Source organism: Eurosta solidaginis, chromosome 5 (assembly GCF_040869045.1).
Source record: "Eurosta solidaginis isolate ZX-2024a chromosome 5, ASM4086904v1, whole genome shotgun sequence".
NCBI lineage: Eukaryota > Metazoa > Arthropoda > Insecta > Diptera > Tephritidae > Eurosta > Eurosta solidaginis.
This window is the reverse complement of record NC_090323.1, coordinates 82,063,483-82,080,045: the sequence shown is the minus strand read 5'-3', so window position 1 is coordinate 82,080,045 and position 16,563 is coordinate 82,063,483. Positions and strand designations below refer to the sequence as shown.

General features: G+C 40.6%; 2 protein-coding genes across 4 annotated transcripts in view; one reads left to right on the top strand and one right to left on the bottom strand.

The window, feature by feature from the left end:
* Oct-TyrR (Octopamine-Tyramine receptor) overlaps window positions 1-16,563 on the bottom strand; it is a 430,474-nt gene that overhangs the window by 80,789 nt on the left and 333,122 nt on the right. The gene's annotated exons all lie outside the window — the stretch shown is intronic.
* The window catches only part of LOC137252096 (uncharacterized), a 450,569-nt gene that overhangs the window by 433,071 nt on the left and 935 nt on the right, over window positions 1-16,563 (top strand). The gene's annotated exons all lie outside the window — the stretch shown is intronic.

Sequence of the window (16,563 nt, the reverse complement as noted above, 5' to 3'; positions counted from 1 at the left end):
TTCAACTTGGCTGCAAAACGGACTCATCTTTCTACTAAACAGTTTGTAGCAAATTCTTTGTTATTATTATTTTTTTTTTTATTTTAAAATTTGTAACGCTTACTTTATAACGATTTTTTTTTTTATATTTATTTCAACTCCACTGGCGCGCCTGGGCCCATAACCCTTGTGAAACTTACGCGCAGTTCCGTGTAAAGAAAAGACGACCGTACAATTCAATAGTATTTAATGAAGTGAGAATAAAGAAAATGATTACAAAGTACAATAGCATGTACATCTTTGTATGTATGTAAAATAGTTACATGAATTAGTACAAAAGGAATGCAGTAAGAGCATATGGGTTGTATTTAAAAGTATTCTACAAACGCACATATTCATTAAATGTTCTGTGGTTACGTTCCACTGTGCCTAAAGTTTGATGGTGATAGGGTGTTGAAGTTTTATGTTTTATTTTTAGAAGCTTGCATAATTCCTCAAATAAATTATTTTTGTATTCGCTTCCCATATCCGTTGTTATTGTTTTCATGCACCCATAAATTAGGATAAAATTCTCAAATATAGATTTGGCTTTTGTTTTTGCATGTTTGCTAGGTATTGGTATTGCAACCAAATACTTAGTTAGGTCACATACTATGTTGACTGCATATTCATTTCCGTTTTCTGACCTGTGGAGAGTACCAATGGTATCAATTTGTATTATGTCGAAAGCTTTTATTTTATTTTTATTACATTTTACGGATTTTCTAATATATTTTCGTATATAATTTTTCATTCCTTTCCAATAATATTTTTGTCTTATTTTGACTGTCATGCGATTTATTCCTGGGTGGCCACCAAAAACAGGACCGTCGTGATATTTATGAAGAATTTCTTTAATTTTTTCGTTATTTGTCACATGCCTAACCTCCAGAGTCAATGCCATAATTAAATTTTTGAGAACTTTGGTACCTATTTCTTTAAATGTGTCTACTCGAGTATAATTAAACAATTTGTCTCCTAAGGACAACTGTATTTTTTAATTCCCAAATTGTCGGCTTTTTCCATAAACATGGTAAAGAATTGGCCTAAGCCAATCTTTGCCTCAATAATTAGGTTTTTTTATTGATTTTGCTATCAATTTTCTTTCCTTTTTTGAAATATAATTTCGGAGGATCGAAAACAAGCTGCACTAGTCTTTTAACTTCACATTTATTTAGCGCTTCGTATATTATAGGGTTCTCATTGCGACTTTTCTTTTCCTCATTTGTGTTACTGTTATTACTGGAATTCTTGCTAGTTTCCGATCTAGTCGTAACTTTTAATATTTTGCACGCTTTTATTGAAATCTCTTTTAGGTCTTTGATATCTATGCGTGATAGTGCGTCTGGTACATAATTTTCTTTTCCTGCTATATACGCCACCTCGAAATCACACTCTTCCAAATCCAACCTGATTGGAGTTAATTTTGATGAAGGGTTTTTCATGGAAAATAGAAATGTTAAGGGCCTATGGTCTGTTTTGATTAAGAATTTTCTACCATAAACGTATGGTCTAAGATATTGTAACGAATTTAGTGGAACTCCGCTTATTTTACACATTCTACTAACGTTCGTATCGCTAAATTGTTGAATAAATAACTCCAATATTCAATAGTGCAAAATGTCTTTATTAGATTACTTCACAATAACACTTATACTTCGCAACTGATAGCGTGCTTAAATCAAACTGATTGTCCATGCCTCAGCTGGTGCTGCTTTTATGCTCTTCGGTTTCCTCGTTCGCACACTTCTAGGCGTTTAATAAATAAATAAATGTAAGGCGCGATAACCTCCGAAGAGATCTAAGGCCGAGCTTCTCTTCCAATTTGCGTCGTGCTCCTCTTGATTTTTCCTTACAAATTGGCCGGACGGGACCTACATGTTTTTATGCCGACTCCGAACGGCATCTGCAAGGCAGATGAGTTTTCACTGAGAGCTTTTCATGGCAGAAATACAATCGGAGCGCTTGCCAAACACTGCCGAGGGGCGACCCCGCTTAGAAAAATTTTCTTCTAATTGAAAAATCTTATTTCTAAAATTTTGATGTTGCTTTGCCCGGGAGTTGAACCCAGGGCATACGGTGTGATAGGCGGAGCACGCTACCATCACACCACGGTGGCCGCCGTAGGCGTTTATCCTTCTAAAATTTACTACTTGTTTACCAGCTATAAACTACAGATGCACGTTTATAGCTTCTCATATGCGCGTGTATATGTGAGTGATACTTCGACCGATGATGGCATACTCTTGTGAGTATCTCAGATATATGCATGTGTTTGTGCATATCTCTCTGCTTCTTGTATGTACATATGTGTGGACATAATGATTGATTTGTTTATGTAGATACAAGTGACTGCTTAGCATCGGCTTTGAGATAATAGTATGCCTTAGTGTTGCTAATATTCGTCACACTGCCCTGAACCTAAGTCTGATCATCCCGATCAGACAAATTTCCTGATCTAAACGCTGCTAGCATCTCCAAATGAACCACCCTTCTATTTCGTGGTTTCCCAATGGTTTGTATGCGGTAGATGGTATCACTGATCCTCTTAACAACTTTGTATGAGCCTTCCCAACTGCACCGAAATTTGAACGGAACACCTTTCCGCCGGTGAGGATTGTATAACAGTACGAAATCTCCCTCCAAGAAACCTTCCGAATTTTTGTTCTCGTCGTAACTGTGTTCCATCTTACTACTCATTACCCTGGGCCATTCCCTCACACTCTGTTCTTTGGCCAATGAAGAACTACTTTGCAGAGCTTGTTCTTGACGGATTGACTTTGCATCATCAGTGTCGTCTTGACGTTTCACAGCAGTAGTGCGCGCTGTCTTGAAAGCACCCTTGCATTCTTTCTGGGAAATTTTTTCGTTCGTTTTATTGCATCCATCAGGGTTTGTCAATGCCAGTGTTTTTCTCGCGGGTACTTTGGGTTTTGATTTGTTTGGCCAATTCATTCCATCAACCTTTGCCCTCTTTAATTTCTTTGACTTTTGTGGTCTCTGTTGAATCTCCTCCACCAGCACTCGCGTACTGCTGAACCCTTTCTCAAAACTGAAGTTAAGTGGTATATCCAGGTTCTTATAGCGCATAATTCTTCACTGCATGTTGATTCTTATATCATGGTCAACTAATAATAATATGACTTCATCAACGATCTCTGCCACAACGAATTTGTGTAGAATCGTGACCTTTCCAATTAAGACCTCACATACCACTTCTCCTTGGACTTGGTTATACTCGCCAGTGACCGTACGCAACCTTGCTCCAGGTAACGGCTTTACTCTCCTGTTGACCAAGTGAGATCGAATTAAGGAAAAAGATGCGCCCGTATCTAGTCAGTCAGTCAGTACACGTTCTTTGCCATCCACATTCCCTCTGAAGGTAAGACTGCTTGATTTCCTTCCAATTTGCCACACAGATATCACAGGACATTCAATAGCTGGAGCTAGCTCTCGATCTCTACATCTTACTCGCTCTTGCTCATCCCCTCCAGCTTTGTTATTAAGACCACCCATGCTGCTGAAACCACTAGGATCAAGATCGCAATGACGTGCAATGTGGCCTGGGTTGCGGCGCTTGAAACATTTCATAACTCCAGAGTTTTTCTGTTGTGATCCCTTCAGTGCTTCCAAAATTGTGTCCACCCAATCTGGCCTTTCTACTTCCACACGATGGGCTTTGTACACCGGCTTACTCAAAAGTGCGGCTGTTTCCTGAGTCAGTGCATGGGATACCGTTTCAGCAAATGTTGGCTTTGGGTTCGTATATGTAGCTCGTTTCGTTTCGACATCCCGTATTCGATTTATAAAGCTCTGAATTTTAACCCTCTCGGGTATTCCATGGGTGCGTCTGCATTTGCGATATGAGCCAATCTTTCAACATCCGACGCAAATTTCTTCAAAGTCTGATTCGCTTTTTGATAACGGTTTTGCAACTCAATTTGGTATATCTGTTTTCTATGCTCGCTTCCATAACGTCTTTCGACCGTGGCCATCAATGCTTCATAACTGTTCCGTTCGTACTCTGGAATCGTCTGTAAGATTTCCGCTGCAGGCCCATACAATGCCACGAACAGAGCTGTAACTTTATCTTCAGCATTCCAGTTGTTCACTGCTGCGGTCTTCTCTAACTGTAGCTTAAAGACCTGAAAAGGAACAGAACCGTCAAAGGATGGTGTCTTTACCTTTGGATTACTCGCTGAAACTGCTGGGCGATTTATTTGCAACTCCTGTATACGACCTCTCAAAGCTTCTATCTCGGCATCCATTTTGTCTTCGAGCTGTACAATTTTTGTATTCTGTGCTTGTAACTGCGAAGACATTTGTGCCACCTGCAATGATAAGCGCTTCTCTTGTGCTTCCATATTGGATGTAATCTGTGTCGACATTTCTGAAATACGCGTTTCTTGTGCTTTCAACTGCTCAGTCAACTGAGATAGATATACCGGCGTATCGGTATTCAGTTCAATTGTCATTTTGGAAATACCACATTTTCCAATTTCGGCAAGATTATTTGCAAACACGAGGGAGTATTTGTTTAATAGCTCTTCAATTTTTTTTCGATCGGTCACGTTTAAATTATTAGTGATTTTAATGTTTCGAATTTGTTCGATGCGACACTGATTATGTTCTATAACTAAACGTTTGCCTGTTGAGCAAAGAACATCTCTACCTAGGAGTATCGGTCCACATAACAATTCATCGTCAGTTAGAAGTATATCTGTCGGAATTTTGTTATCATCAATTTCAATAACAGCGTTTAATTTTTCGGCACTCACGTATTGTCCACCAGCAAAGCGCTGTAAAATCGTTAGGTGCTTCACCGGTTGTCCAAGTTCACGCGCGAAGGTTTTTCGGATCAACGTATGACTACTTCCAGCGTCAACAAAAGCAACGGTTTCAATTTCATTAACCTTAATCACTTTATTTATTTTATTATCGTGCGTAGAGTTTTCTATTTTATTCACGGGATTGCTTATTTTCACTGAGCATTCGGCGGTTTTATGCGTGGTACCTTTACATTTCTCGCACCAAGGTTTACGTTGGGGCTCTTTACAATTAATTGAGTAATGCCCTAATTTAAAACAATTTTAGCACTTTACTTTTTCGAGTGATGCCGGCTTTGATTGCACATCGGTTGCATTTGACGGAAATTTTCGACTAGGTGGTTTGTCTTGCGGCACCTTATTCCCGATTTTAGGCGGAACGGAATTCACTTCGTTAGAAACACTATAGTTCGTAATGTCACGGAGTAAATCTTGACAGCGTACATAATCATTAGAGATTTTCTTGCGAAGATCGGAATCGTTTATTCCATTTATTATGTGACGACATATGCTTGCATTGCATAGGCCACCTTTGGCTCCTAGCGCTAGCATATGATAATAATATTCTTGAGAGGATTCGTTATAACTACGTTTTGTCTGTGTCATCTTAATATGCACATCGGCTTCGTCTACAAGACACGAAAAATCTAACAGAAATTTATTCACAAATTGCGGACACGAAACAAACACTTCTTGTAGAGAATCGACCCAATACTTGGCAGATCCTCGAATCTTTTGTTGAACGGCAAACAAAAGTGTGTTTTCTTTCCAATTATATACGTTTTTAAGATTTTCGACGCGTTTAATAAATTGCTTCGCATTCAGCGATTTATCTGACGACGGGTCAAAATACGGTAAAAGTTCTACTATATCGCGTACATTATCATATGGATTATAATAATTCGGCATCGATGGAAAAACACTATGTCCTGGCGTATACGGAGCATATGGATATCGTAGATTTGTATATTCGGCGGTTGTACTGGGTACATAAGATGACGGTTGCGAATGCGGATTCACGGTTGGTTGCAACCCAAATGTTACATGTCTCGATCGCGAAAAAACTAAATCACTGAAACTACTTCGATTTTGCGCGGTAGTCCACAAAGAATGTTGACTATTGAACATGGTCGATGGTATTTGCGTATGTGCGCACGTATATGTACAAGTCGCTGTATAATTTTTTGCGTTGTTGTTTCCACCACACTTAGTGGTGACGATGACATTGGCCGGCTTAAAATTATGCGCGATTCGTGTGTTTATATTTTCCGATACAAATTCTGTAATTGTTTTTTCTAGTGACGCGATACGTCTTAACACTACAGTGCCATTATCACTATCAGACGAACTATTTTCAGTTAAACGTTCAATTAATTGTTTCTTATTACCGGTAGATGGTAATCCTGCCTCACGGCACTTCTTTTTCAATTCGCACACTTTCATATTTGTTAAAGGCATTTTCGTTTTTGTTTTGATCACTTCTCTCGTACAGCTGACAAATATATTTTATCTTCGATTTTCGTTTCACACACATACTTTGCTTTTACGTTTCAAATGTTCGGAATTCAAGTACATATGTATTTATTTCGTTATATGTATTTACTATACGGCGTTATATGCGCACGACGATTACAGACACTACACAACGCTGAGTTCGATTATATACACGTTTGGTTGTTTCTAGAATGTTCGGACTTCTTACTGGAATTTACATATATGCTCGTTTAGCATTTTATGTTCGGCTATCCAACAAGAACATTTTACGTATGTGTTTGTGGCAACTATAGCGGCTGGTACTACTTCTAACGGCACTTTTCAGCGGAGTCTCAAGTGTAAATTCAACAACCCCTTCTGAATTGTCACTTACTTACGATTTGACAATTAACGACTGAAACTAAACCATTATACATAAATAAACGATAAACGATTTAGTTTTAATAACACGGTAGCTTTATTCAATTAATTTTAATAAAGCTTTTTAATTTTGGTATTCACGACACGTACGACTTTGTCAGGATGCGACTTCAAACTCTCCCTCTCGTGTTATGTGCAGCGTTATATTATGACGTATGATTAGTTGCCAGATCGTGTGACAATTCCACTTTTTGTGCGCGCTGTTGATTTGCAGTAGCATGGGATGTGGTTCATTGGCGATGATTTGTCGATCCGGGAAAATCATTTTTTTTTTTTGCTATTTTATTTTATTCCAATTCTTGTGCGCGCTGTTGATTTGCAGTTGCATGGGATGTGGTTCATTAGCGATGATTTCGATCCGGGAAAATCCTTTTTTTGCTATTTTATTTTATAGTGACGTTTCCCTATAGGGCTTAGGCTGAATAATCAGCCAGTAGTGTCCTTGCCAGTAATGAACTTAGGCGGAATAATCAGCCAGCAGAATCATAGGCAGAATCGTCATATAAAAGGATTGTAAATAACTTTACTCGCAAAAGTAAAACAAGTGTTTAAAGTTTAAGTATGAATTAATTTTATTCAAACATTGTCAGCTTATTTATACTAAATTGTTCTAAACATATTCTTACATACATATTTACTTTAAACTTTACATACCTACATATCTAAATACAAATCGACACAAATATGTACCTTCATATTTGTGTTGATTTGTGACGTCTGTGGGAAATGCAGTATCAGCAAATTTGCCTAAATGCAAATTTGGATTAGTCGCACGGTGCACACACGTCTGTATTAAATCGTGTGCATTGCGCTATCAGCAACAATTAAAAAATGCGCAGCTTTGTGTTCATTAAAGTTTAGACGCATTTTGTCACAGGGTGGCACATTAAGTGGTTTATACGTTTTGACATTGCAATTGTTGGCTGTTTACCCTACAGTATAAGGTTTCCAAATCCTCTTGCACCTTCGACATAGCACAATCCGCATTTCTTTCACTGATGGTAATCAATGCATCATCCGCTAATAGACGAATTTTGCAATGTTTTAAACATTATTTAATATCGTTAATATATATTGTAAACATATATTGGTGCCAGTATTGAGCCTTGCGGTAGGTCAAAGTTTACATCAACAACCGATGAAATTGAATTTCCAATTATCGTTCTTTGCTTCCTGTTGCTCAAGTAACTTCGGAACCATTCCAATTCTTTTCCCCTTATACCACTTTTAAACACGACATCCAACAGAATATCTCTATCAATTGTTTCGAAAGCCCGTTTTAAGTCTTGGCATTCGATGGAACGCGCTCACGGACAAATTTTCATACACCATTCTGCCGGAACACACCCAAAATGCGGTCACAAAGCGACAAATTTTATCTTCTGTTGCAAAACTTTTTGACCCGGCAGGATGGCTGTCGCCAGTTATGATCCAGGCCAAGATGCTTCTCCAAGAAATCTGGCTGGATGGCAGCGATTGGGATGAAAGCGCCAAACCCGCAACATTATCAAAATGGCAACATTTCGCAGAAAATCTGCCAGCCATTTGCCACATCGAAATCCCTCGATGGGTTAATGTCGTTCCAGGGCAAGACACCCAAATCCACGGGTTCTGTGATGCCTCGGAAAAAGCATATTGCGCAGCGATTTACATCCGCACACATGTGGGCAACCAAATAAAATCTTCTCTTTTGGTTGCGAAAGGCAAAGTTGCCCCCATAAAAACTGTAAGCTTACCCCGCTTAGAGCTATGTGGTGCAGTCCTACTCGCAAAACTGGCTTCAACTGTTCGAAAACAGCTCGACTTACAAGCATGCAACATATTCTTATGGTCAGATTCTGAGATTGTATTAGCCTGGCTAGAAAAATCTCCATCGACCTGGAAGACTTATGTGGCCAACCGTACCTCTCAAATTCGAGAATATCTTCCCAGCGGCACCTGGCGCCATGTATCTAGCCAAGACAACCCTGCTGATCTTGGCACACGTGGTTGCAAGCCGCATGATTTGATAGGTTCATCACTTTGGTGGCACGGACCACAATGGCTTTCTTGCCACATTTCGGCATGGCCAAAGCCGAAAGCAGGTAGCGCTTCTCCACCCGAGGAAGAGGACGACATTCTTCAACGTTTCTCCTCATACCCTCGAGCTCTCCGTGTGATTGCATACGTGTTCCGCTTTGCGAACAATGCCTGCAACAAATCTAAATCGGTGGCAACAACACATAATCCCCATCTGACGTACAAAGAGTTGCAACATGTGAAAAAGCGGCTTGTGGCAATGGCACAATCTCGCCATTTCGGGGCGGAAAAGAGCGCCTTACAAAACAATATGCCAATAAGCAAAAAGAGTTCCCTTCTGGCTCTTGACCCATTTCTGGATGGATACGGGCTCCTACGTATCGGTGGAAGATTGGAGCATTCTACAATGCAGTACAACGAGAAGCATCCAGTAATCCTTCCTCCGGATTCAAGGCTCTGCCAGTTGTATCTGGAGTTTTTACACCGCCTGCTTCTTCATGCAGAAATGCGGTTAATGCTCCAAATGGTGAGGCAAGAGTACTACGTACCAAAACTAAAGCCTCTTATAAAGAAATGCATTTTTCAGTGCAAGTCTTGCACGCTTTTCAAACAGAAAACGCGCACGCAAATAATGGCAGCTCTACCACCTGAGCGCTGCAATTTCTCACTCCCCTTTTCCACAACAGGAGTAGACTTTGCAGGTCCATTCCAAATAAAAGCATCGGTTCTGAGGTCGACCACTATCATAAAAGGGTACGTGGCTGTATTCGTCTGTTTTTCCACAAAGGCAGTACACCTCGAGCTATGCTCGGACCTTACTACTGAAGCCTTTCGAGCAGCATTCGCCCGATTCGTTGGCAGACGAGGTTATCCCTCAAAAATGATGAGCGACAATGGTAAAACGTTCATTGGCGCTCAGCGCGCACTCGAACGCGACTTCGTTAAATTTCTTAACGAATGCTCTGCGGACATTGTACAGAAATATGCCCCTCAGGGAATAAACTGGCAGTATATTCCACCCAGCGCCCCTCATATGGGCGGCTTGTGGGAATCCGCAGTAAAAAGTTTTAAAACCCACCTCAAAAAAACCGCTGCATCCCACAAGTTTACTTTCGAAGAATTCACGACGCTGTTGGTGCGTATTGAAGCAGTTCTCAATTCGAGGCCTCTCACCTCACTATCCCAGGACCCAGCTGACTTCACAGCGCTCACTCCGGGTCACTTCCTTCGAGGTGCACCGCTATTAGCCATTCCTGAGCCAAACGCGGAAGACCTCTCCTGGATAAATCGATGGGAAAAGCTCAAATCGCTTCATCACCAATTCAGTCGACGCTGGAAAGAGGATTATTTGAAGGACCTTCAGAAACGCTATAAATGGCAAACGCCACAGCGAAATCCTCAACCAGGCGACCTCGTCGTAATTAAAGAAGATTCACTCCCACCCACCGAGTGGCGTCTGGGACGAATCGAGAACGTTCGCCACGGACCTGACAACCATGTTCGGGTTGTAGAGGTTCGCACCCAAAATGGGCTTGTCATGCGCCTCCTTAATAATTTATACGGCGGCGAAATCCTTATGCGCAGCCGTGCGCGGCGAATGGAAAGGCGCCAACGCGCATACACTACCATCGTCAACAATTATATATGGCATTCGTCAGTCAAGCATTATTAGCCGGCAATCGCGGACGCGCTCCCTCTATATACATTTTTTTCTAATCCTTTGAATTTTTGAATATTTAAATCCGAAGCTGAAGTTGTTAACGCGTTAAGTGCTTAATTATTAAATTATAAATAAAAACAAAGAATTTATAACGTTTTTAAAGTAAAACGATAAACCCTTTTAATTGGAAGGGTTAAGTGTAGCGAAGAAAGACCAAAGTTGTTCATGGTCCTTCGCAGCCATCTTTGGCCCAACCCCTAAAATTATAATTAAAACAAGAATTAAATTAAAATCGAATTTTCGTTCGTTTGAAAAATAAATAAAAATTTTTTAAAACAAAACATACAAAAGTGGAGACACAGTGAATAAAAACTGAGTGAGGGAAGTGTGAAAAAAAAAAAAAAAAAAAAAAACAACACAAAGTTTAAAAGCTGCTTATATACATATATACAAATAGAGAATTGAACATATTCAAAAAAAATTGCGAAAAAAAAAAAAAAAAATTTTAAGATCTTTAAAACACAAAAAAAAAGTTTTTGATAATTGTGGGTGCAATCATCAGACAAACATATATTAATCAAACACTTAAATACACAGAAAAATTGTTTTTTAAAAGAGAAAAGAAATTTTTGAAACTGAAAACATAAAAAAAAAAAAAAAAATTTTAAATCATCTTTACCCAGGAGCTGAGCAGCAGCATCATCAAGAAGCAGACCAACAACAACAATATAAGCAGCATAAGAATACAGGAATCGGTGAGTAGGCAGTTTTTTATTTTTCATAAAAAATATATTAAAAATAATAAAACCTTTTTTCCACAAAAGTTATATTATTTTGTGTAAACTGCAAAAACATATATATATATCCACATATATACTTGAATATTGCGGAAATTTTCTTACCGTTGGTTTTACTGCAACTTTTTTGCAACCAAAAATTGGTAGAAAATATTCCGCTATACCGATAGGCAAAATCCGCCAATTATATATATATATATATGTATACATATTTCTAGTGGTATTTAACCAACAAAAAATTGCAGTTTACTTGCCTACTCAAATCCACTGTGCAAGAACAACATCGGCAAAATCTTCTTCTACAGCTGAGTTTACCCCGTTGTTCACACAGAGCGTTGAACTTGTCGATACAGTTCAACTTCTTCCAAGTGATTTTTTCTTGCTTGCCAGCATATACAAAAATCGTAATATTCATACGTACATACTTACATACATGTACAAATAATTTCAAGTTGCTTTTCCAGCAATCATACTTCTCCACTCAGAGAACATCATACGTGTTTACTCACACGTTCAAGTCGCTCTTCCAGCGACATTTTCCCAGCACATAGAGCTACATTAGCAACGAGAGCTGTGTACTGCTGATCAAATTTCTCAACCTCTCTCATATTTGCAATTTTTTCATCTTTCTTTGCTGCACTCTCCCAACAGTGCAATCAAGCGCACTCAGCTTCACAAAGAAACGCGACATTAAAGCGACGAAGAAGCGAATCAAAACAAACTCTTCTGTTTGTAAACATAAACAGAGAAGCTCATCTGATTCACGTGCATACGTTCGCACAAACAAATATATATACATACGTTTGTATATTGCGCGTGTACATTTGTACTTATTCTGGCGTACAAAACTAAGTTTGAGATATTTTCGTCCCTATAGGAACTTTCAAAAAATATCCATACAAACTTCAAGTACATATTATTATTTTCTAATATATACATACCTATATATACCAGTAATTTACAAATACACGTTTATTTCCACACGTATATTTACACGTATATATAAGTGAAAAGTGTTTGTGATTTTTTTTTAAATTTTATACCTTTTGTTTTTACAAAACAATATAAATCCTATTAAATTCCGAATTTCGCGGATTTAAATCATTTAAGGAACGTCCCGTTGTCCGTGCTTGACTCTATTGTTCAAAAAAAAAAAAACACAAACACCGCCACCAATTAAAAATTCCCCTTTTTAAATTTCTGTGGCACGAAGAGTTTTCCATCTTCAAATTTTGCGAACGTTCTCTGAGCGGACACATACTTTATTCGGTTTTTTTGGTGAAAACCCAAAAGCTTGCATAAAATGCCTCGCAGTCCCCCAAAAACGTCCGAAACCGGGACAAAACCAAAAGGTGGCCCAAAGGAAGAAACGGCCAAGGAGAGGTCAACATCCCCCCAGAAATCCAAATCAGTTGACCCATCCGCGCAAAAGTTCATCGCGGAAAGTGACAATCTGATGAGATATTGTGCAAAATTCAACGAAGCACCGATTCAGGATCACACTGAATCGTATCTCATGATAAAGGACAAATCACTAGATGATTATTGGGCACGACTTCAATCGGTTTACGATCTGGTTTTTTCGAAACCAGACGAAAGTTTCCCTGAAGACTTCAAGAGTTCAGTGCAAGGCAAACAATGCGCCTGCCTTGATACGTATGAAGTGACTAAAGCAAAAATTGCCGATCAACTTTCATTGATCAAAATGATGGCAACGCCGAGTCCACCACCCCGCGTGGAACAACCCCCGGCTGAGGCAAATATTTACCTCAAAGTCCCAGCATGCGACACGGAGACCTTTTATGGTGGCTATGAAGAATGGCCCGCTTTTCGTGACATGTTCACAGCGGTGTACATTAACCACCCAAGGCTCTCCCGTGCTCAGAAATTGTACCATCTCCGGTACAAAACGCAAGGCAAAGCCGGCTCCATCGTCAAACAATATGCGTTGAGCGATGATAACTTTGACCTTGCCTGGGAAGCTTTACGGTCACGATACGAAAACAAGCGTATCTTGGTTGACAACCAGATAAAATCCTTACTGACTCTTGCCACTATTCCATCCGAAAATAGTGAGCAACTTCAGAAATTGCAAAATACAATAAACAACTGCCTATCCGTCCTTCACTCCCAAGGAGTTACGACAGACAGTTGGGATCCGATTCTGGTGTACATTTGTTCATCAAAGCTCCCAGAAACAACCCTGTCACTTTGGGAACAGTCTCTCTCTTCTCGAAGAGATCTACCCTCATGGTCACAAATGAACGACTTTCTCACCTCGAGATATGAAGTCGTTGAAAGGGTCAATAGGCTTCAACCAAGCAAACAAAAACCAGTCGCTCATCAAAATCCTACGCAAAACAGGTCCTTCAACAGGACGCAAACCCTTGTGGCAGAATCTAAAAAGGAAACTTGCCAATGTTGCAACTCCCCACACCTTATTAGATTCTGTCCACGATTCAAACGAATGTCTGTGCAAAACCGGACACAATTCATAAAACAAGCTAAGCTGTGTACAAACTGCCTTAGCAGCACTCATATCATCAATGAGTGCACGAGCAAGTGGTCATGTTCGACATGTCATCAACGGCATCACACGCTGTTGCATGCGAGCCCACAAGCTCAACGTTCCACCCCGCGAACGAATGCACCAAACGTGCAGCACACAACTGCTGAGTCAACATCTCCCGTTCGACAAACGCAGAATAGCTCCGATTCTGGCGAGCTACCGTGTTGTTCAAAACACGCACCGGTTCAATCATTGCATGCAGCCAATGATAACCAAATTCTCCTTCCTACTGCTATGGTCGCAGTCGAACACGAAGGGGAATTATTTCAACTGAGAGCCCTTATTGATCAAGGCTCGGAAAGAACTTTCATTTCCTCGAAAGTGCAAAAACGGTTGAAACTTCCATTCGAACATTCAAAGTTCGAAATCTCTGGCATGGGTGGACAAGTCGTACAAAAGTCCTCCAAGCTTTGTCCTTTGACACTGGTTGCATCCAAGGCCATGAAAAGGATAAAGGCTCATGCCATTGTGTTGCCGCAGCTAACAACAAATCTACCAACATCCACCATTAGTCGCAAAATCTGGCAGCAGTTCAAACTCCTTGAGCTCGCTGATCCCAGTTGCCACATACCAGGTCAGACTGACATGGTCATTGGCAGCGACATACTTCCACAAATTCTGCTGGAAGGTATAAAAAAGGTGTGCGGTAGCATACTTGCGCAACAAACCATTTTTGGTTGGATTCTCAGTGGTCCAATAACTGAAAATGTTGTGTCATTCTCGACGCAAGTCCAAGCGTCAAACGAGACACTCAGTTCTCAACTGAGAAAATTTTGGGAAGAGGAGGAAATTCCACAACCTCCACAGATATCCCCCGAGGATCAAGCGTGTGAGCAGATATATGCAACAACCACGACACGTGCACCAAACGGTCGATACATTGTGCGACTTCCATTCAAGGAAGAGTTTCCTGAAAAACTCTCCCTCGGCAAATCCCGCCCGGCTGCTCTGCAGCAGTTTTTCAGCATGGAGCGATCGCTTCAGAAAAAGGGGGAGTTAGGTACAATGTACAACAATGTGTTGCAAGAATATCTCGACCTTGATCACATGGAATCTGCCGACCCATGCGAAATAACTTCGAATGGCAAGGTCTTCTCATTTTACTTGCCACATCATGCGGTAGTCAAACCAGATAAGGTCACCACCAAAGTTCGTGTGGTTTTCAACGCCTCTAAAAAATCTGGGTCAGGAAAATCCCTGAATGACGTGCTATACACTGGTCCAACTCTGCAACCAGATCTCATGCTACTAATTCTACAGTGGCGCATGCATAAGTATGTGTTCAATGGAGATATTGAAAAAATGTACCGTCAGATCCTTATACACGAGGACGACAAAGATTTTCAGCGAATCCTATTTCGCAAATCGGCCAACTCCAATGTTAGCGATTTCAATCTAAAAACGGTTACATTCGGCGTCAATTGTGCACCATATCTCGCTATTCGTACCTTGCATCAACTATCCGATGACACGAAAGCGACATTCCCGTTGGCTGCAACAATTCTCAAGACGCAAACTTATGTCGACGACATCCTATCCGGAAGTCATACCATCGGTAACGCCACTGAATCACTCGTTCAAGTGATAAACGCCCTAAAATCAGCTGGTTTCATACTAAAGAAACTAACGGCTAATCACCCGGCCATATTAGAACAGTTTCCGAAGGAGGATCTTCTAGACTCCAACTTCTTAAAATTTGAGAGCACTTCCAATACCAAAACTCTTGGCATTCGATGGAACGCGCTCACGGACAAATTTTCATACACCATTCTGCCGGAACACACCCAAAATGCGGTCACAAAGCGACAAATTTTATCTTCTGTTGCAAAACTTTTTGTACGTCAGATGGGGATTATGTGTTGTTTCCACCGATTTAGATTTGTTGCAGGCATTGTTCGCAAAGCGGAACACGTATGCAATCACACGGAGAGCTCGAGGGTATGAGGAGAAACGTTGAAGAATGTCGTCCTCTTCCTCGAGTGCGTGATATGCTTCCACCTTGCGTTTCTCGGGTGGAGAAGCGCTACCTGCTTTCGGCTTTGGCCATGCCGAAATGTGGCAAGAAAGCCATTGTGGTCCGTGCCACCAAAGTGATGAACCTATCAAATCATGCGGCTTGCAACCACGTGTGCCAAGATCAGCAGGGTTGTCTTGGCTAGATACATGGCGCCAGGTGCCGCTGGGAAGATATTCTCGAATTTGAGAGGTACGGTTGGCCACATAAGTCTTCCAGGTCGATGGAGATTTTTCTAGCCAGGCTAATACAATCTCAGAATCTGACCATAAGAATATGTTGCATGCTTGTAAGTCGAGCTGTTTTCGAACAGTTGAAGCCAGTTTTGCGAGTAGGACTGCACCACATAGCTCTAAGCGGGGTAAGCTTACAGTTTTTATGGGGGCAACTTTGCCTTTCGCAACCAAAAGAGAAGATTTTATTTGGTTGCCCACATGTGTGCGGATGTAAATCGCTGCGCAATATGCTTTTTCCGAGGCATCACAGAACCCGTGGATTTGGGTGTCTTGCCCTGGAACGACATTAACCCATCGAGGGATTTCGATGTGGCAAATGGCTGGCAGATTTTCTGCGAAATGTTGCCATTTTGATAATGTTGCGGGTTTGGCGCTTTCATCCCAATCGCTGCCATCCAGCCAGATTTCTTGGAGAAGCATCTTGGCCTGGATCATAACTGGCGACAGCCAACCGCTAACACAACTTTTTTGTCACTTATATTCTCTTTCCATTCTGCAGTTACCATATTC